This window comes from Coenobita brevimanus, chromosome 93 (genome assembly GCF_032717465.1).
Source record: "Coenobita brevimanus isolate Jiangsu-jjx chromosome 93, ASM3271746v2, whole genome shotgun sequence".
Classification (NCBI taxonomy): Eukaryota; Metazoa; Arthropoda; class Malacostraca; order Decapoda; family Coenobitidae; genus Coenobita; species Coenobita brevimanus.
The window spans coordinates 14803780-14827788 of NC_137046.1; the positions used below are offsets into that span (position 1 = coordinate 14803780).

At 41.2% G+C, this 24009-nt stretch overlaps 1 non-coding gene across 1 annotated transcript; it reads left to right on the forward strand.

Moving 5' to 3' along the window:
• The first annotated feature begins 17944 nt into the window (after window positions 1-17944).
• Window positions 17945-18063, forward strand: LOC145412698 (5S ribosomal RNA). The gene has a single exon (XR_013899609.1). It is a non-coding gene; the product is annotated as a 5S ribosomal RNA (ribosomal RNA).
• Window positions 18064-24009: the final 5946 nt, after the last annotated feature.

Sequence of the window (24009 nt, forward strand, 5' to 3'; positions counted from 1 at the left end):
CAGGCTATGGGGGGCGGCCAAGGGGTGCCCGAAGAGGCACAAGGGTGTCGGTGCGCCGACCCACTGCCACCACTGCGGGAGGTGTTGCTGCAACGGATCCAGGGTGGAGCAGTGGCCCTTTCACACCAGCTAATGGGCCCTTCGCAGGATCCCCAGGAATGAAGGTGGATCTGCCAACAACTCCTCTCCAGTTCTTCCAGCTGTTCTTCACCAGGGAGTTGTTGACGTATTTCACTCATGAGACCAACAGCTACGCGTCAATCCTGGGAATTGCATTGGATGCATGGTTCATCTGCAATGAAAAGGAGATGGCCAAGTTCCTGGGGCTGTACTTTTTCATGAGGGTCATGAATCTGCCGAGCATCAGGCATTACTGAATGAGATCCCGCATCCACAACTACCCCCTGTTCACACAAGTGATGAGTGGAAGGCGTTTCAGGGCCATCCTGAAACACTTCCATGCCATCAACTCACTTGCGATATCCCAGGACAATCACGACAGGCTCATCAGGGTTCGCATGGTGATGGAGTATCTCCTTCAGTGGTTCCAAAACACCTACTTACCCGAGGAGCACCTCAGCCTAGACGAGGGCTCACTGCCGTGGAAGGGGCGCCTAAGCTTCCGCATATACAATCCCATGAAGCCCTCAAAGTATTCAATCAAGGTTTATATCCTGGCTGAGGCTTCCTCAGGTTACATCTGGAATTTTGAGGTGTATACGGGGCAGAAGAGGGCACTGGAGATCACCGTGTGGAGCCTCGTAGAACCACTGAAGGATCAGGGATACAAAGTTTACACGGACAACTATTATAACTCTGTATCCCTGTGCAAACGCCTCTTCAGTGCAGGAACCTATGTGTGTGGGACCCTACGCCTGGCAAGAAGAACACCAAAGTGGCTGCAGGACATCGCAAGGACCAAGAACTTGCCAGAGGGGGGTATGACAGCGATGCACAAGGGCAACATGATGGTGCTGCTGTGGAAGGACAAGCACATAGTCAACGTGGTCTCCATCTTCCACAGCACAAACAGCGTCCCGAAGCACGTTCGAGGGAAGACCAGGGCTCGTGACGGGAGGACAACCTATGTCCAGAAGACCGTGGACGAGCCCGTCGTGGTGGATGACTACAATCAACACATGGGTGGGGTGGACCACTTCAACCAGATGGTCCAGTACTACCCCATCCAGTTGTGGACCATGAAGTAGATCAAGAAGATCACCTTCTATTTCATCCACATGGCCATATTCAATGCGTTCGCCCTGTAAAGAAGTGCTCACGCAGGTCAGTCAGTCTGCTCGAATTCGTGGAGGAGATAGTGGACAAGCTCCTTTACTTTGATGAAGCAGAGTGGCCCGCATCAGGGCACGTCATCCACCATGCCCCTGACCTTCCAACATGATGGCCAGCAGGACATCCAGCACCTGTGGCACCTGCCGCAGCACCAGCACAGGTGCCATCACCACCGGCTCCTGCACCAACATCACCATTTCCAGGAGGAGGGCCAACACAGGAGTCAGCGCCACCATTGCCTGCAGAACCAGCACAGGTGCTGAGAGAACCTTCACCAGTTCCTCGTCTGTCGGGAGAACCTGCTGCTGCTGCCATGCCTGGGCCTGCAGCTGCACCTCCAGGACAACAGGGCCAGGGAACACCAGGAGACATCCAACCAAGCGTCGTCGTTTCATCAACAACAGAGTGCAGTTGGATAACATACTGGGCCACCGACGGGAGAGGATCCCCAACCGGTGAAGGCTGTGGTGCACCATGTGTTCCCTGGCAAAGATGAGGAGGGACTCAAGTCACATGTGTCCTGTTTGTGATGTGGCACTGTGCGTCGGTGATTGCTTTGAATGGTTCCATGCCGAGTGAAGTATTCCCTAATGCAGTGTACACACGCACACAGACAGACACACACACACACACATTAACACACACTCACACTCACACACACACACTAACACACACACACACTAACACACACACACACTTTCACAGACACTCACACACATACTCACACATACTCGCACACACACACACTCACACACACACACACACACACACACACACACACACACACACACACACACACACTCGCACACACACTAACACACTTACACACACACTAACACAGACACACACACACGCACACACACACACACACAGACACACACACACGCACACACACACACACACACACAGACACACACATACACAAAAAAAAAGAAAGAAGAGATTTGTTGTGGAATAGATACAGAAGACATAATAGTGAAAGGGCGTATAATAATTACAAACAGGCAAGAAACGATTATACAAGAATAAGGAGGGAAGCCCAAAAACAGTTTGAGGAGGATATAATAAATAAAAGTAGTGATCAACCAAAGCTGTTTTACAGCTATATCAGAAGCAAAACCAAAGTAAAAGATATAATACAATCAATTACGGATGAGGGAATCACTTATACACAAGAGAAAGATATTTGTGAAGCACTAACTAAGAATTTCCAATTAGTTTTTACAGAAGAAAAAAATTTTGAGAGGGACTATGTGGAACATGCATGTCCACACATACTACCAGATATACAAATAGCAGAAAAAGTAATACAGGAGGAGTTAAGTAGATTAGACAGAGGAAAAGCAAGTGGTCCTGTTGAAATTTCATGTTGGGTACTACAAGAATGTGCAAAGGACTTAAGTAAACCATTATTTTTAATTTTCAAGAAATCCTTGAGTCAAGGTAAACTACCTGATATTTGGAAAAAAGCAAATATTGTCCCCTTATTCAAGAAAGGAAATAGACAAAATCCACTCAACTACCGACCAGTATCACTGACCAGTGTTGTAAGCAAGGTATTAGAAAAGCTTATAAGAAAAGCTTGGGTAAATCATCTAGAAGAACACAGTATGATAACAGAAAGACAGTTTGATTTCAGAAAAGGAAAATCATGTGTTACTAATCTGTTGAGCTACTATGACAGAGTAACAAACACAATACAGGAAAGGGAAGAATGGGTGGACAGTATCTATTTAGATTTCAAGAAAGCTTTTGACACAGTACCACACCAAAGACTTTTATGGAAACTATACCATCAAGGAGGAATTCGAGGCAAACTGTTTTGTTGGATGCAAGACTTTCTCATAAAAAGAGAAATGAGAACAGTACTAAGAGGAAACTACTCATCATGGAAAGAAGTGACTAGTGGAGTACCACAGGGTTCAGTGCTGGCACCAATCACGTTTTTAGTGTATATAAATGATATAAACAGTAACACTGGAAATGAGAGCTATCTGAATATGCTTGCAGATGATGCAAAAATACAAAGGAGAATTACTAATACAGACTCTTGTAAAGAGCTACAAGAAGAATTAAATAAACTTCATGAATGGAGTAGTACATGGCAAATGGAATTCAATGTGGACAAGTGTCATGTAATGAAGTTTGGTAAAAGTGAAAAAAGACCTGCTTGGGATTATAAGTTAGGAAATAAAACCCTATACACATCAGAAAGAGAGAAAGACCTAGGTGTGATTATCAATAACAGACTATCTCCGGCTGACCACATCAGCAAGAAGGTACGGGACATGTATACACTGCTTGCAAATATGAGAAGAGCATTCACATACATAAATGAAGACATGCTAAGAAGGATCATAACATCATTCATTAGACCAACCCTGGAATATGCATCAGTAGTCTGGAGTCCTCATCTCAAAAAGCACATAGACAAGATTGAAAAAGTTCAAAGGGCCGCTACAAGATGGATATCAAGCTTAAGGGACCTAAGCTACGAAGAAAGACTAAATAAACTGAATCTACCAACACTACAGGAGAGAAGGAAAAGAGGTGACATGATAATGCTATATAAGTGCATATCAGGGAAGGAGAAAATAGACATAAATAATTACTTAACATATGGAGAAGCATCAGCAAGAGGACACTGGAAAAAACTGCATAAGAGGAGAGGTGATAAAGACGTAAGGAAATTCAGTTTCCCAAACAGAGCAATTGATCAATGGAATGCATTACCGAATGAAATAGTGTGTGCCAAAACAATTCACAAATTTAAGGATATGTACGATAAATATGGTTTAAGACACGGGACAGTACGAGCTTGACTCATTCCTGTAAAGATACAATTAGGTAAGAACAATTAGGTAAGGTAAGAACACACACACACACACACACACACACACACACACACACACACACACACACACACACACACACACACACAGACACTCACACACACTCACACTCACAACACACTGACATACACGCACACACTAACACAGACACTCACACACACACTCATACACACTCACACAAACACACACACTCACGCACACACACACACACATATGGGCCTGATGGGGTCCCTCCTGTTGTTCTTAAGAACTGTGCTTCTGTGCTTACACTCTGCCTAGGCAAACTCTTTCACCTTTGTCTGTCAACTTGTACCTTTCTTTCTTGCTGGAAGTTTGCTCTCATTCAGCCAGTCCCAAAGAAGGGTGACCACTCCCAACCCTCCAACTACCGTTCAATCCCTTTAACGTCCTGTATTTCAAAAGTTTTCGAGTCAATTCTCAATAGAAAAATTTTAAGGCATCTTTCCTATCACAACCTTCTTTCCGATCGTCAGAACGGGTTCCGTCAGGGACGCTCCTCTGGCGATCTTCTCACCTACCTTTCAGACTCCTGGTCATCCTCCTTTCGGGACTTTGGCGAAAGCTTTGCCATTGCACTTGACATCTCAAAGGCTTTCGATCGAGTCTGGCATAAATCTTTAATTTCCAAACTGCCCTCCTACGGTTTCTATCCTTCTATCTGTGCCTTCATCGCTAGCTTCCTTTCTGGTCGTTCTATAGTTGCTGTTGTAGACGGCCATTGTTCTTCTCCTAGATCTATCAACAGTGGTGTTCCTCAGGGCTCTGTCCTATCACCAACTCTCTTCCTTTTTTTCATCAATGATCTTCTAAGCTGTACATCAAGCCCTATCCACTCATACGCTGATGACTCCACCCTTCACCTTTCCATTCAGTTCCAGCAACCCCCATCTCAGCAGTTACTTCAACAAGCAAGGGATAAGGCTATGGCACACCTAATGTCTGACTTGGCTCGTATCTCTGACTGGGGTAAAAATAATATGGTTGTTTTTAATGCATCTAAGACTCAGTTCTTACACCTATCAACCCGACAAAATCTTCCACATGTATACCCACTAATGTTTAATAATATTCAGCTTAATCCTGCATCATCCTTGAACATGCTTGGGGTTTCATTTACTCGGGACTTATCTTGGAAAGATCATATTACATCTCTTGTAAAATTTGCTTCCAAGAGATTGGGTGTGCTAAGCCGACTCCGCTCTTTCTTTACCCCTGCACAATTGTTGACTCTATACAGGGGTTTTATCCGCCCCTGTGTGGAGTACAAGTCTCACGTGTGGGGAGGCTCCCCACATACAGCTCTTCTCAATAGGGTGGAGTCAAAGGCTTTTCGTCTCATTAACTCTCCTCCTCTTACTGACTCCCTTCAACCTCTGTCTTTTCGCCGCACTGTTGCATCTTTATCTCTTTTCTATCGCTACTTTAATGGTCACTGCTCCTCTGAACTGTCTGCTTGCATTCCTCCACCTCTACGATGGGCGCATAGCACCCGTCTGGCAGCAAACTCTCATCCCTTTTCTGTCCAACTTTCTAATGCAAGAGTTAACCGTTACTCCCAATCTTTCATTTATGCAACAGGTCAACTCTGGAACTGTCTCCCTCTGTTTTTCCTGCTGCCTATGATCTCCAGTGTTTCAAACGCAGTGTGTCCAGGCATATGATCGGATCTTGAATTTGGCTCTCTGTTGTATTTTGTTTTTCTCTTGGAGGGAACTGTTACTGCGGGCTCATGGCCTTTGGTTCCTTCTTCCTCGCATTAAAAAAAAACACACACTCACACACATTACATAACTCCTCATCTTCCAATCCCAGAAGGTTCTACAACTCCATCAACACCCCTGGAGGAAGTGAGTTCTCCGAATTTTGTTGATATGTATATTAAACCTATTATCAATACCCCTATAATTCTCAGGCAAATAACCTTCTTCTCCTACATATTACACATATGACAGAAAGTACAGCTTCTTTAGCAGTATGCTAAGTTGGAAAAAGTAGGGTTTATGTGTAGTAGGTTACAGCCATAAAAAAACAACCTTGGAAGATTTTACAGTCTGTATATAAACAAAAAATAAAAAAGCTTGAGGAGCATAGTCTTTAGGCAAAGGGGGAGAAAACACTGTTCTTTTTTCGCTTGCGGTAAAAGTAGGTAACGACCAGAAGAGTAATCTAGCTTTGTCGTCCTATTACTTGACAACTATTGGGCGTATCGACTTCCTGTAAGAACCATGATAAAGAGCAGTAAATTCTACGTATGTGCAAGACATAATGTAATATCTATGATAGGAATTCGTTGTTAAGTAGGCGGGAAGATAGTGAATGTTGTGCGAATCACGAGTGACACACGGACATGAGTTCCCAGTCGTTCTTGGTGATTTACTCGAAAACTTTGAGGCGTATCGAAACTATCTTTGCTCATTAGAAAGCTCGTGAAATTCTGCATAACATTATGCAATAAAAACATAAGGTGTGTGAGAAAAGTTCTGAATGAGAGCTCATTGAATTTTTTCATAAATGGCTTTCAGTTTTTGGCTATTTTCTCGAAAACTACAAATCTTATCACAACCGGATTTGTCTCTTTAGAAAGCTGATGAAATTCTCTATCAAAACTTCAAATAACATTTTCCTGTATGATGGAAAGCATTCGATTGGTGATGTTGGTAAGTGAAATTGACAAATGAAACGTTTATTCACGGCCACCTAATGTTGTTTTATTCATGTTTTCCTGTTTTTTTTTTTTGTGGTGCTTTTCAGCTAGAACAAACATTGACGAATAAGATGGTGCAGGTTTCATGGCAGTACATTGATGTTTGAGTGGCGAAAATAAGGCGAAAATACGTGTTATTCGCCGCACGAGGGCAGCCAGGCTGGGCAGCCTCGCAGAAAAAATTGTGCGCCGAAAAACTTACCAAAACTTGTCGTACGCGAGAGGGTTAAGAACGGATATTTCCATTTAAGTTAGTCATGCCATTTGGAGGGTTCGGCAGATACAGCAAATATTGTTTTAGTTCCACTGCTGCTGGAGACTAGGGGCAGTTTTTGACAGTACTTGTCATTTTGGTTGTGAAGCAGATTTGAAGGAAATACTGTTTTAGTTTCATTGCTGCAGGAGACTACGGAGCAAACGTTTGACAGTATTTGTCATTCTGGTTTTGAAGCAGATTTGAACTTGTTCCTCACAGAGCAGCTCAGGCACATCAGGTAAGTAGAGTGCTTTTTATGCAATGTTTAACGGCGGGTATGCTTGTATGATAGTACTTATGTAATGTAGCTCCAATGAACAGTGGAATGAGCAAACTTCTTTACCACCATGACCGTGCTCCATCAAGGAAGTAAATGTAATGAACAGGCCTTATTGGACCTGAGTGGACCTAACTGCAACTGAATTAATCTACTAATTAGAACTGATCTAAATGAATCTGCACCGCCCTGAAAGGACATGATTGTAGCTCAGTGAGCTAAATGAAACTGTACCACATGATTGGGTCTCACTGATCCTGCATGGGTTTAAAAAAAAAAAAAAGTATGAGTCCCATAGCTGTAGTGCTCATCTTCTTAACTTGGCCTTTGAGGATACGGCAGATTATTCATCCACTACCTTAGGATACATGGCCACTGCATCATGTAGGTTACTACAGTTGCAGGTTACTACAGTTACCTTCCATAGGTATTGCCCTAGGTACACATTTTACTTACAAAACCACAAAGGGTGGCTGAACATCTGAGTTGCATGGTACAGTACCGGCTGCCTGCACCAGGATTCGAACCCTGACACGATCGGGTCTGTTGTTTAGTATCAACACTAATCATGCAGCCAAATGAATTGACTTTAATGGGCCTGCACGTCACTGAATGGATCTAACCTGACTTTACTCAGTCTGAATGGATTTGATTAACGTGGATGGACCTAGTTAGAACCACATTGCAATAGTTCTGTGAGAAATTATTAATCTACGCCAAAATGGATACTTTGGACCTGAATGGACATTAAGGTAATTGTTAGACCTGACTGGTTCTAAATCAGTGGTCCTCAACCTTTCTCGGGTTGCACCTTCCTTAACCTCGGTTCACATATTCACGCCCCACCAGTCTTAGCTCACTGCTTGCATCCTGTGACTCTGAAACCTACTCCAGAATTATTATTTTAGCTGCATATTCAACCAAGCAGGATTAGCCCTTTACTTATAATTCACTATCCTCGTTTTCGAGGGATAGGGGGAAAATTGAGGGGCATTTATACTTTATCTGGGATGTGGTCCATGCTCCGATGTAACTTGTATTAGGCATCCACACTGAAAGTGTGGAACGTATTCGAACGAGTGAGCGAGCAAGTCAGGCAGTGCTGAATACTGTCTCATGTGGCTCATCATCTTCCTCTGATTTCCCTACCTGAAAATACTAAAAAAAAGCTTATTAGCCCCCTCGTACACAATGACGCGTTTGTCGTCATATGGGTGTGGCTGCGTCTATACTCGTTGACACTTTTGGCATATTAAAGCATAAAAACTTTCGTCAGAGGAAAAATTTTTGGATGATCGGCATCATTTTTGGAGGCGTCATAGCTTCCCTGCTCCTTGTCAAGAGTAATGAGTTGGCAACTGTAGGTCCCAATACCAGCAATATAGTGGACAGGTTATTCAGTACCAAATGAGCTGTGAGTGGGGAAGGTACTGCATGGCTCTGTCCCTTTAAATATCCACTCTTACTCCCGTCCCGGCCGTGCAACACATTTCATTATACTAGTAGTGCTTGTGTATATTGTTTGGGCACTGTTGTAATTAGATTTGGTGTTGGAATAGGATATTTGGTGTTTGTGAAGCAGTCCTGGTCGTTATCAACCGTTGGCCCAACGAAGATTATGCTACTGTTTCTAATCAGCTACACTGATTCTACCCTGCACCAAATGTGAGTATTCAGCTATAATAATAGTGACAGTGAATCATATGAATATAGTGTGCATATCTAGTGTACAAAGAATTGGTGAAATATGTGCAGTAGCTTAGAGGAAGGCAGGAAACTACCCTACAGTCACAACACAGCATGGATGCACTGTAGTTTTTTGCATTTTTCTCGAAAATTCTGAGCCCTAGGATCACCGTTGTGGGCTCAAATGAAAGCCAATTAAATTCTGCACAGGATGATAAAATAAAAACATGACAGTGGCCTGAAAAGTTTTTCACTAGAGCTCCCCGAATAAAAAAATCTGTTGTCTGTCGGAAATGGGTTTTACTTTTTTGCTTATTACTCGAACACCATACATCGTATCAAACCGGGACCTCGGCATTTGAAAGCTAATAAAACTGTCTATCCAATGATGGTATAACATGTAGAAATTGAGTAGTATACATTCGACTTATGATGTTGGGAAGTGAAATGTATGCTCTTGAATGTTTATTTATATGACCCTAACGTATGTATAGCATGTTTTTTCGTGTGTGTTTTTTTTTTTTTTTTGCTTATTGCGTAGAACAACATTGACGAATAGGAATATGTGGGTTTTGTGGCAAAATATATATGTATGGGTGGTGAAAATAAGCCGAGAATACATATATTTGGAGTGCGAGGTGGGCAGGGTTGGAGGGGAGAAAAGCAGGCATGTCATGTCCCACGAAACTTATAAACTTATCTGAGCACGAAAGGGTTAGATTACACCAAAAATATTCCCTCCCATTTCCTAAAACCAATACTTCTCTTGTATTAATTTAAGGTCTAGGACTTGGGATCTAGCAGGTTAATAATGACTTTGCTTTTTGGTCACTTACAAAAATTTCTTTCACCAAATCTCTGGGTGCACTCCAATTCGAATCAGAAATAAGAAATTCAGAGTTTCTTTTGTTGACCTGGGTATTGCATTAGGTGACTTGGATTCAGTCAAAAACTTCCAAAAAGGCCAAACAGAAGGTATTATTTGTTTTGAAAAGGCAAAACCTGGTTGCTCTCAGCAATCGTTGGAAAATACTTCTGTGCTACTCGTGCAGCCTAAAACCCTTACTTCTTGTGCAGCCAGCTGTTACGCTAATCTGCCTTATAAAAAATGGTTTCCTCTATTTACAGAAAAACTTTTCAGAATAATGGGTTGTCTATGAAATGAAAATAGTTGAGGATTTTTTGCAGTTTCCAAAATGGCATCTATCTTTCTTGTAACTTCAAAATTGTCTGATATATCCAAAAAAAGTTTGCTGCTGTACTACGGAGTTTTCTTCCCGACCCCTGCCCCGGTTTCTTGCTGATGCGACAATTTTTTCGCTCGGGTGCATATGTCAGGGGGTTCAAACTGTGACTAAATTTGGTGTTAATTTGCTCTCGAAACGACTACATTAGAGACAGAAAAAGATAAAGCAAGAAGGTGACTAGGCTACTGATAGAAAAGGAAAAAAAAAAAAAGTTTTCGCTTAGGTACATGAGAATGTGCTTTGAAGGCTGGAGGGACAGAATGTGAATACTTAAAAGTCAATAGTTTATCGTAACACACACACACACACACACACACACACACCACACAGTCTTGTTCTAGCCACTCACTATTTTACAGTCCACACGACCCCCTTGGAAATTGCTCTCGCCCTCGTTAGGGGAGGATGGGGGTTGAAAAATTCAGTCCTATATATATCTAAACTGAACTGTCTGAGGCAGTTGATTGTGAAAGACCGAACTGGTCATTAAATGATCTTAATGAACATACCTGGACGCAAAATGACCCTGAACTGGCATTTATGAACCAAAACTGATCTTACTGACCTGAAATAATTAAAAAAAAAATAAGCCTCACTGCTTTGACTGGTCCTGTTCTTGACAGATGTGAAATAAACCAATTGATATAATAGTTCCTGGATTGGCCACATTTAACCGCTGGACTAACATACAAATTTGTTCCAAATATCTATGCAGGAAAATCCAGTTGGACTGCTGTTCACATAACTGTAGCGCCAGTTGAAGTTTATGCTGGCTAATGTATATGTCTGCACGACTCAGGTAACCAGTCGACGAACGCTTCTTGTATGTAGAATTAAGGATCCAGTCCTCAAAAGTTGTCCCTTCCCAACGAAATCAAACAAAAGATAGCCAAGAGTCAAAGAATGATCAAAACAGAAGACAGGGTATGATCATTTCTTGGAATCTGTATGTTTTCCTGTTTTCTCTCAACATTTTATTCACCTATTTAGGGATTTTTTAAGCTGACAGATTCAGTTACTCCTACATTGGAAAACATCAAGCATAATCTGTGTCTAAATGTCTAGTGCACCTTACGTCACCGGACCGATGGGAAGTGTACGTCATAAGACTGCAGGTAATGAAACGCTTCTGCATATGCCCTTGAGGTAAACCTAACATGGAGTTACTAGCATCCACACATATGACTGTAGAATGTATTCAAGCAAACAAGATCCTAAAAGTTCATTTAGATAAAATTAGAAAACTGCGCCATCCTACTTCCCTGATATTAATGCACACTTTGAGATGATCCACCGTACAGTATATCACAAAGAGCAGACTACCGGTTAAAGGGCCATGGACTTTCATGCCATAGCTTGGCGGGTTACACATTTGATGATTTGACTATTTTTGCGCCCAGTTTGAAGAATTTGGCTATTTTTCATCAGTATGTTAGCGAATTTTGAGAAAAGCCACAGAAGTAGCATCTCTTAGTTTTCCCATTAGCTTTCAACAGCTGTGTGTAGGTTTGCAGTAGCTCTATAATTTTTAGATTACCTAGTTCTGGTGCTCACAGTGGTATTTTTTTGGCCTTTCTGTACAATATGATTGCGAATTTTGAGAAAAGCCACTTACACAATACTTATTATAATTATTTTTCCATAAACTCTATAACGCTGTGCATAGATCCTATGTATCTAACAGTTTCCGAAATAACACAGTTATGGTACTCATGTCGATACTATTTGGCTTTTTAGCAATTTGGTGGCGAATTTTGAGAAAAGTTGCAGAGGTAACACCTGTTGCATTTCTGGTCACCATGGCGAGCAAAACAAGATTTTTTTTTTTTTCATTTTTTTTTACATCAAAACATTTCCATTTTACTGGTTCATTGTTTCATTCATATCTAGGGCTATATGGTCAATTAAAAATTCCATCCCATTGTATGAGCTTAAAAATTCAGCATAGGTGTAAAAAAAAAAAATAATAAAAACTAAAAGTGGGATAAAATCCTAATTTAAGGACCAATTTTTCTCAAAATTTTACTGGAAATTCCTCTTAGCTTGGCACTAATGGAGAAATGTCAAAAGCAAAAAATTCAGGCCACCAGGTGGGACTATAAGCTGTGATATTTTTAAAGTTCATTAAGAAAATTAAAAGTGGAACAATAGAACCCCTTTCTTTGGTTTGTTCAGATTATAAATGGAGGTTTCTCTGAACTTTATACATTTGGAAAATGTAAGTAAAAAAAAATCAACCACAAGGTGGCTCTATAAGTTAATGTATTGAAAGTTTGCAAAAATCCCAACTACCGGTAGAAGTGGGATAAAATCCTTATTTATGGACTAATTTTGCTCCGATTTTAACTGGAGATTCCCCCGAGCTTGGCACTTATAGAAAAAATTCAAAAGTCAAATATTCAGGCCACCAGGTGACATAATAAGCTGATATATTTTGAAAGTTTGCAAAAAATTTGAAAAAAAGGAAAAGTGGAATAAAATTCTTATTTACTGGTTTATTGGTTCATAGCATCTAGGGCTGGGGATGATACTGTCAAAGAAAAAGGAGAGTAGCCATGTTCGATTTGTCACAAGGGAGTGGTAAATAATTCCATCTTGTGCAGTGTTTGTGATAGTAAGTGCATACGAGATGAAGTGACATTAGAGGTCGACTGTGAGATAATACTGATTTCATGTGTGCAGTGCATTGGAGAGAGCATGTGGATATTGCCAGCCGTGAAAGGATTTAACTTGCTGGTGAGTCTCTTGAGTGTGTGGAAGAGTTGTTATTTGGGAGACTTGTTATGTGCTGGAGGTCGGGCAGGGGCTAGCTCTGTGACTAGAGTGAAGAGTGGTTGGAAGAAGTTTGGGGAGCTGTTACCTCTCCTGACATTGAGAGGGCTCTCCCTCTGTGCTAAGGGATCTTTGTATGCGGCATGTGTTAGGAGTGTAATGCCGTATGATAGTGAGACTTGGGCAGTAGAGGAGGAGGATATTCGCTGGCTTGACCGCACAGAAATGGCAATGATTAGCTGGATGTGCAGTGCGTCCTTGAGTGCAAGGCCTGGTGAGGCTAGGTATACAATGAAAGATTTGAGTTAAGATGGGACTGGAATGTATTGGTGTTGTGATGAGGAGTAGGTTGAGATGGTTTGGGCATGTGGAGAGGATGGGGAATGATAACTGTGTGCAGAAAGTGAGAAGTGTAAATGTTGGGGGTACGGTAGTGAGAGGTAGACCGAAAAAGACCTGGGATGGGGTCAGTGACTGTGACCTCAGGGTTAAGGGACTTAATACGAAAGCTGCCAGAGACCGAGCAGTATGGAGTGCCACCATTAGGTGACCAAGGCCGATGCAAGTAAACATGTTGGAACCTTCAAAAACGAAAATGAAAACGAATTTTTCATTCATTATCTAGTACTATATGATGAAGTAAAAATTCCATCTTGTTATATGAGCATGTAAAAAATCAATACTGCTGTTGCAGAATTTAAAAAAAGAAATCGGTAAAAGGACTAGAAAATCCTTAGTTATGGACCAGCTTTCCTCAGATTTTAACTGGAGATTCCTCTGAGCCTGGCATTTATGAGGAAAGGTCAAAGGTAAAAAATTCCGGCCACCAGATGGCGTTATATGCTGCAAGGTTTTTAAAGTATGCTTAAATTCTGAAAAAAATCACCAATAGAATTGGGATAAAATCCCTATTTATGGACCAATTTTCCTCAAATTTTAACTGGAGATCCCTCTGAGCTTGTCACTTAAGGAAAAATGTCAAAGGTCAAAATCTTCGGGCCACAATGTGGTGCAACAGTCTGATATATTCAGAAAGCAAAAAATCCTCCCCCCCTGGGGGAAGCAGCCTAGGTACATATATAGATATAGACAGATGATCTAATTTTGCTCACGTTTTAACTGGAGATTCCTTAAACCTTGACACATATGGAAAATGTCTGAAGACAAAATTCCTTCTACTAGCCGGCACAATATGCTTCAATATTTTGAAAGTTGGTCAAAACTCCTGCAAAATCACCAGTAGGAGTGGGACAAAAATCATTGATATGCAGCAATCTTCTGCAGATAATGATCTGAGATTCCTCTTAGGTTGACACAAAGAGAAACCGATGGAAAGTTGAAAATTTTGACAGCTAGGTGGATCAGAAAATAATTTGGGCATATACAGTATGTTTGCAAATATTTCTAATAAAATGATTTGTAAAGGTTAAAGATATTAATGTACTAATCATCCCCATATTTTCACTGAAGATAAAAGGGACATTATGAAAAGTAAAAAACTGATAAATTTAGGGTTACTTGCCATTAGAAATGATGCCTTAAAATTCATCCACAACGGCAGTTAAACATTACGATCACAATCATAACTTTTTCATGACATTCATCTTTATGAAAACGAACAGTATTTTCTAATATTTCAAATATCTCAAATGAAGGTGTCCATCGGGTGAAACACTGGTCACAGGAGCTAGGTGGCGACCATCTTAACATCAACACATATTTTTAAAGACAAAGTGGTGGTCACCTTGCTCCAGTGCCCAGCCTTCCACCCTGTGGACGCCCTCACTTGATTTAAGTTTTTCAGTAGTGTGTAGATCGGCTGTACCTTTAATAGTGTCCAAAATAACACACTTTGGGTTCTATCATTTGCATAGGCGTCCATGCCCTACCACATATTTAGCAGTGCTCTCCCAATTCTCTTGCTGGAACGATGATATCATTTGTAAGTTAGTTATCCCAGACTTGAAAAGCAATATTCCTCCATCTCTTGCTTATTCTTTTGCAAAGTGGTGTTTGTGTTAGGAAAACTTAATGAATTTTTTTTTTAGTTACTCTGCATCCTCTACCCTTTTCTCTTTACTTACCTGTATATTTATGTAATTAGTAACAAAAAATGTGTACTTACGAAATTAGTATTAAAGGTATAAATAGTTAAACACAGCTATCATCATCATATCATATTGGTGGAATAATAGCGTGATAAGTGTCGACAAAAGTATCCCAGATAAATAGTGTCTCAACAGATTCGGTCATAGTCCCAGAAGCTGCACTTCCTGACCACCATGACTTTCAAAAATAGATCGGCAGCGACTGCCTTATTTCCTTCATCTCTGAACTACTTGACTGAAAAAATAAAAAGATGCAAAAAATCAAAATAAACGTTTGCAAAATATGTGGAAGATGATGAGGAAAGTTGACCTCGCTGGGTTTTTCAAGATATCACTCTCACAGCCTGGAACTATCACTAGCTGCAAAATTTATTCAATTTCATCAGCATTTAGGCCTACTCATGGTAATTTCTGCTTAATGTAGACTTACATCTAATGACACTGTTAACATTTTTAACTTTTATTAATGTTCATGTCTTCTTAACCTCCGTCTGTTGGCCTCTTTATTTACTGCTTGCCAGACTTTTAGTAACAGTATCTTTACTGTGTGAGTTGGGAGCAGGGGAGTGAAATGGCGGGGGACAGGGCGACTTGGAGGCGATTTGTTTGTGGCCACCCCAAACGGGATTGAGGCGTCTGGCAATAGATAGATAGATAGATCTTTACTAATAATATTCTCTCTGTAGATCTAACTCCACAAAAGCGCTGGGAATATTTTTCCCTTTTTCATGTGGATATCAACGCATACATATAATATATAAATAAATACTTATAATACAATATATTAGAGGTAGAGAGAGAGAGAGAGAGAGAGAGAGAGAGAGAGAGAGAGAGAGAGAGAGAGAGAGAGAGAGAAAAGCCTCCCAAAAGTGTGTAGATTAGCTGTACAGCTAATGGCGTCCAAAATAACACAGTTATACAGTTTTGGTTCAGTCCTTGGTACAGGCGTCCACGCCCTACCACATATTTATCAGTGCTCCAAGGGTCCAAATACACTTCAAGAAAAAATAAAAGCAGTATAACAAAAAAAAAAAAAGTACCCCACTGTACGAAGTAAGTCATTCAGCAATTCAATTATCATTGTGACCAAAGATACATAAAAAAAAAACACAGAGCACCGACTCGTAGTAATGTGTGGAGAAACAGGTAATACAATACACATGTGGGTAATCTGACCTCACAGAGTAACGCATTAAGTGAGGCAGCATTGGCTCCGACGTTATGGGAACATCTAATTAGACTCACACATCACACAACCCGTTTCATTACCTAATTTCATTATCGTGGAGCATCCAGCTAAATTAGGTTAACCCCAACTCCATGAGGTCTCTCAAACTGATAAGTTCGTCTTACAACAGAAGAAATGTACTGTAGCAACAACAAGTAACCGTACTGAAGCGCCAATGAAGTCTCTTTCTGACCCAATCACTGGAAGGGTTTATTCTAAAATGGTTGAATTACGAACTCTGGAAGACAATGAAGGTAAAAAATCATTACTGAATAGTTTAATGGATACAGTGGGGGTGGGAAAGTGAGTCAGGGTTACTGTGACTGATAGGTTTCATCTTAGAATGCTGGCAACGAAGAAGGACAAGGACCTAAGGACCAGTTAAATGATTACTTAAGGCTTCATCTTCTTCTCCTTTCGGCTGTCTTAGGGGTCGCCACAGCGGATCACCTATCTCCATCTTACTCTGTCTTCTGCATCCTCTACTATTACACCTGCCACCCGCATGTCCTTCACTACATCCATAAACCTTCTCTTTGGCTTCATCGAGAGAGCATAGATAATGAATATAAACCCTTAGGACTTGGTATGCAGTTATAATCGCTGTCATCTCATAAAACATATTTTGGTCTGATGTCTTTGGAGAGTTTTCTTTTTTTTTCATAATCTTCTTTGTATTTGTCTTGAGACTAGCGTTTGATCTGTTTTTTCTACATTCTTCCCTAAGGGGTGGGTGATTACAAAGCTGCTGGCTCATTAGCACCAGAGGTCGAATCCTGGTGCTGGCAGCTGACGTCACTCAACTCACTTATCCATCCACCCTTTGTGAGTTTCTGCGGCCAACACCTTGGGGAGGTAATTGTGGTAACCGTGATGATGTAGTGACCTAGTATCACAGGATATTAAGCAAACAACTCACCACGGGCTTAAAGTTCTAATATACGGAGATGAGAACCGCGGCATAGCGCCCCATGACTTAGGATTCTACTTTTCATTCCTTATAGGTATCGTAGAATACGCCTTGACACATAAGAAAGGCCTTTGAGATTCACCTTGTATACGAGACTTACTCTCTGACCTGTTGGTATATCAACATTTCCCTGGATGGTATAATATACACCTGTTAGTGTTTTATTCCCGACCATGGAAGTGCTATGTGGCACGAGCAGAATATATCCTTAGAAACAATTTATTATTATTGGAAAACAACGAAATTAATCATCATATTTAGAGCCACCCAGTCATCTCCCTCTAATGCTTGGAAATGTACACTTGCGAGCCTTTTCCGGTTACCTTTTAAACCTGTCCCTTGCTGAGAGGAGGTCACATTCTGTCTCACAAAGGCCAAATACCTCTTTTTTTTTTCTTTTTTTTTTTAGTTCAAAGACTTCCCTGAACTAATATAGGCATCGTCACAATAAGGTCGGAAGTGGACACATTCTCATGCAAACTGCCCTCTAATGTTGATCGAGATGGAATTATAATTCGTCGTATCTTTATGCCAACGGCCATACCACGTTGAGTACACCGCTTCCCGTCCAATCAGCGAAGTTAAGCAACGTTGGGTCTGGTTAGTACTTGGATGGGTGACCGCCTGGGAACACCAGATGCTGTTGGCATCCCTACGTGTCAAGTGGGGTTGGTGAAGGATTAGTGCCCCTCCCTGTAAAACAATTAACTCTAAGCCATTGGCCACCCCGTCTGGGATACATGGCGTCTGGCAATGGATGGATGGATGGATCTTTGGACCACGTTCTGAACACTTTTTTTTTTTTTTTCCCAGTGCCAGATATGATGCATGTGACAGTGAGAAACAGAACACCCAGAACATGACCTACCGAATCTCTCTCTCTCTCTCTCTCTTTCTCTCTCTCTCAATCCAACTTTTCCCCTGATATACACGATCGGATAAACTGCATCAGAGTATGGCCAATTCTGACGTTATTGTGACGTGGCCCTTACAGTGTCACTGCAAACAGCTCTTCGCGATAGCTTTGAACTGGACATCAAGCTTTCGTTTCGTGTGGAGGCCTGGCTTCGATTTCTCTTGAGCCAGGGGGGAAACTGGTGTTGTGCAGGTTAACATATCCAACTTGGAATTAAAAGACTCGATTTCGAATTCTGGGTTGGTCAGGCTTGTGGACTAAGTTTGTTATCCTTATTACCCTGTTCATCCAGCAACTTAGTTGGAAACCTAGATATAAACTAATTAATTCAGGTTGTGTTCGAGAGGAGAAGTGCTGAAATTTAGTAAAAATAGTTTACTCTGGTTCATGACTTGTACAGTAAAGAGGCATAAAACCCAAGACTATTTTTCCAAACTAGAACTCGTAAGTGTACAGCACAAACATGGCATTAATTATTCCGTTGCACCATTTTATGCGCAACAAAAGGAATAACTAAAAAGGAGTTTTAGAAAACGACACAGCAGAATAGTTTAGAGCCACTTTTAATGGAAGCAGCATATTTTTACAATGGAATCCGATTTATATCTCTCCATGGAAATTGCAATCGCTTCATCATTTTGTGTGGCGACCATCATTCGCTCATTTGATGTAGTGCTATCTGCTTATTCCTTCGCCTTTATCTTTTTTTCTGTGTCTGCCCTCCTCTGTTCTTATTTTTCTCATTATTCCTGACACTGTTGTTACTTGTTTTCCACTTCAGGTGGCTGTACACTGAATGACAAGAAAAATAATTTCCTCTAACTCAGTTTGTGGTCGGTGGGGGCGCCCATCATCCACTCATTCTTTGTAGTGATGCTCTACTCCAGAGTAACCCTACATAGGGTGACAAGCCAAATAATTTCCTGTAAACCAGGAAATCATTTCATACGCTCGAGGGTAACCATATAAACAACCAATGTGTGTTCCCTATGTGTCAACAAGTGGGTTTGCAGAGGGCTACTGCCCCTTCCCCAGAGAACAACTAAATAAAAAGACAAAAAAAGCCTCAGACCAGGACTAACCAACAGTTAACGACCAAGGACCGAACAAGGAATATGGTGCGGATTTCAGCGTGGAATGTTAGGGGTACGAATGATGAGATGAATGAGAGAGAGATTGTCCAGGTGCTTGAGGATGCAAAAGTGGACATATGTGAACTGACTGAAACTAAATGGAGAGGTGAGAGTGTGAAAGAGTGGGAGTATGGACTGGGTATATGTGCAGGAGTAAGTGAGAATGAGAGAGCGAATGAGGATGTATGTATTTTTTTGTGCAAGAGATGGAAGGAGAATATAAGAGAGTATGGATCAGTTGGTTCAATGATTGTGCATATAAGTTTGAATGTTGGAATACAAGCATGGGTGATTATGTGCGTATAGGCGCGAGTGGAAGACAATGCAAGTACACTGAAAGAAGAGTTACGGGCAAATGTGGAAGTATGCATGGAAAAGTTTGAGAGGAGTGAAAGAGTCTGTTTGACTGGAGATATGAATGGAAGAGTAGGAACTGTGAAGGTGGGTGGAGTAGTTGGTGAGTGGGGTGTGCCTGTAGAAGTGGATGAGAATGGCAGTGCTCTAGTGGATATTTGTGCAGGGAGGGGGTTCGTGATACCCTCTTTAGGCACCAAATGATCCACAGGTATACATGGCGAGTGATGAGAAAGGTGTGTGGTAAACTGAACGAACGGAAGGCAACGATTGATTATGTTATGTGGATGAGAGAAGGAGAAGGTACGGTATGTACTGGATGCAAGAGCATACAGAGGTTGGGGGAGTGGACTTTCTGACCCCACTTGGTGGTGGTGAAAGGCAAGTTACAAATGTGGTGATTGAATAAAAGGAGTGTAGGGCAGCAGGAAGTAATCCATAAAAGGTGGGTAGAAAAGATGCAAACGGATGAAAAATAGGCAGAATACAAGAGAGAAGTGGAGGAGCGATTGGGTAAATATGATCTGGAGCAGGTGGGGGAGATGGTAGGTGTGAGCAAGAGTTTCACAGAAGAAATCTGTACAGCATGTGAGATGGTGCATAGCGTGAAGAGAAAATAAAAGGGAGTGCAAAGAAAATTATGGCACAATGAAGAGGTGAGACCAGTTGTGGTGCGAAAGAATAATACATAGAGTGTGTGGATGGGAAAATGAGGCATGGAGGAAGTTAAGAGATGGAATAGAGAGTTATATGTAGAGAGGAAGAGAGAGGTGAAAAGATTCATAAGAGAGAGTAAGAAGAGAGTGGATGAGGAATTGGGAAGGAATTTGAGTGAAATGTTGGGGGAATGTAAGGAAATGTTCTGGAAGGAGGTAAAAAGAATTCGACAGGATGATAGAGAGGATAGTAGGCAGGGGTGGATCCAGGAATTTTCGGTGGGGGGGTCTGATTCGCTGATTCAACCAAAGACTTGACGCGACATACTGATATTTCAGTGCTGAAATTGCCTCTGTATTCAGTGATGCATGGCCGGTGGGGGGGGATGCATCCCCCCCATCCCCCCCCCTGGATCCATCCCTGATAGTAGGGGTGTGAAAGATAAAAATGGTAGATTGATAGTGAAGTTGGGAGAAAAGTGAGTAATGGGGAGAAGACTTTAAGCATTTGTTGAACATAGAGAATGAAAGTGATGCAAGTACAAGTGCATGGGGAGTGGCTGGAAGAAGGAAGGAGATGAGAAGGGACGAAGAGATCAGTAGAATGGAAGTAGTAGATGCATTGAAGAAAGTCAAAATGGAGAAATTCCAGGGAACTGATGGATTGTGTGGCGAAATGCTGAAGCATGTGAGAGAGATAGCAGTACAGTGGATATGAAAGATGTGCTGATTGGCCTGGGAGGAAGATAGAGTCCTGGATGATTGAAAGTCAGGTATAATTATTCCCCTGTATAAAGGAACAACGGAAAAAGAAGTGTGCGACAATCATAGGGGCATTTGTGTTCAGAGTGTAAGAGGAAAAGTATGTGGCTGGACCATGACTAGAAGGTTTGGTGATATGATGTTCACTGTCTTTTTCTGGTAGTTTAGCCTCACTGTTACATACAATCGTCAAGCGTGGGCCAACAGACATGCTGCAGTTGAAGAGTAGTCCTTTCATGCTACACTTGCATGCATAGCATGAAAAGGACATGTGTTTATATTAGTTGGTTTGTCGGTCTGTTTGTCCTTCTGTCTGTCTGTTTGGAAGATAATAATAATAATAATAATAATAATAAATAATAATAATAATAATAATAATAATAATAAATAATAATAATAATAATAATAATAATAATAATAAATGAATGAATGGAGTTGTATCAAATTTGGATTAACAATCGAAGGTCGTCAGAGAAGCATGCGATTATATTTAGGCTGAAAAGGTCCTATGTCATGGATAGAGTCAACTCATGGTCCAGACATAGTGGGTGGGCTGATGGTTAGAGTGGAAAAAGGGGTTCATTTTTAAGAACAATCGGTAAAAAGTAAAAGTCACAAGGTAAGGTCAAAGGTCTGTTCTTTAACTCATGTACAATAGTTCAGATTCACTGCGAGGCTATAATGTCACCAAAGAGTGAAGTGACTTTGTTTCGAGGTTATTATGTCAATGATCCAGGTCAGAGGGCAAGGTTATCTTAAATATTTTTAATCTGGTTTGGGCCTAAGTTAGCAAAGGGGTCGAGGATCAGGCAAATGTCAAGTAATTCAAGTTTGGAACCAGTCACTTGAAGGTCATAAAGCAGGGTCATTAATTTGACAATTATTTAGTTGCAGGGTGCGGGGGGTGCCGCCTGAGTGCCTTTTCTTACATTCTTACATTTAGCCCTTCCATCCTTCTAAATTATACACAAACTAAGTTAACTTGCTTGGTCAAACTTTGATGTAGCCCAGTGACCCTGACTTTTGACATGTTTTAAAAGACAAGTTTGTCAACTCTTTGGCAAATCCACTATCCTTTCACCAAGTTTGAAAGATCCTAATTTGAGATATAATATTAGCCATTAGGAAAGTTATTACGAAGAAGCATTGTCTGTATCTCACACAAATATACCTAACAGTGTGACATTGTCTCACCTCACTGTCACACATCACACAAAAATCTCTCATAATACCACTCTTTACACTGTCACACCATACTGTACACTCTCACACCATAACCTAACACGTGTCACTTGCACACCCACCTCACAGTCATACCTCATACTGCAACACAGCACCCTACACCACCACATACCACCACAGCACACTTACCCAGTGCATTGTATGTTGGAAATACGACTGTGATAGCTGAAAAATAAGCTAGCTTGAGAATAAAGCATAAGAAAGTCAAGGTAGAAGAGGTCATGAGTATCAAGGTATGAGAAATGAGTGTGACAAAGGACGACAGACACATACATCAGATGGAGAGGATCCCTGGTAATTAGGGATGTTTGATCAGTAATAAAGGGGATGACCACACACACACACACACACACATATTGTACATAAGGGAGAGCGGGATAATGTGCAAGGACGGAGAGCGTGCTAGATGATTCAGGGCATGTCAGTGTGAGATGTATTTAACGTCTATAAATGAAGGATTAAAATCATAATATAGCAAAAAAAGGGCACACAAAAAACAATATCCGGGCCAACCAGCTGGAGTGAGGAATAAACTTTTGATTTTGCCCCATGACAATGATCTTCGACCAATTGCTGTCAGATTTTTGCATGACCCTTAACCCGCCCCATCCCGTTGACGTATGGGTACGTTGGAACGATTTGCATTTGCCAGTCCCGGCGACGTACCAGTACGTTGTGCAATTGCAAGGTCCCTAATTTGCACAATTTTCAATTTTCGCGCGTGATTTTTCGTATGTATACACGGGACGCCTTCCTCTATTCCTCTACAAGATGCCAAGCAGGAACAATGCCTTACACCGCATAACCTCCCCCCTCCCCCCCTCACGCCATTGTCTTGGCAAAGGACCTGTTACCAGTGACCTAGCTAGTAAAGATATTCAGGGCCAGAGTGATTCCCCAATCGATGACAATGTGGAGGACAATGTTTACATAGCATTAGAAGAAGAAACAGCCAGAAATAATGATCAGGTAATGTGGCAAAAAAAGGTCAGGTATGGTGATTAGTTAGTGAGTGAAACAATGCTTATAATGCCTTTATTACTGCTTGAAAACCAATATACTCTCATACTACATATACATTCGTACCAAATAAATAAATAAATACCGTTTATGAGTGGATAAAATAGTTACCCTCCCATAGAACTCGTTTTCTTTGGTGCCAGCATGTTAGAAAACCCAGTCAGGTAAGGAGGAACTCCTACCTGGATTGGGTATTTTAAACCTCAGGTGAGCGATTTTTCTATGAATTTTCGATGTTTCTCACCAAAAGCGAAGGTTTTAGCCAAAAAAAAAAAAATTCGAAAATACCTCAGGACTGGGGGATGTCGGAGGTGCGGAAAACCTCGGGACGTGACGGGTTAACAATTTCACCAGTTTTAGTCGAAACTGGATCAAAGCTGAGTTGGCTTTGCCCTGCGAACTTGATTTTTGAATTTTCCTGTGACCTTGACCTTTGAATGAGTACTCTAAATATTGAATCATTTAATCCTTGCATCACCTTGAAATCTTCCACAAAGTATAATCTAACTCGG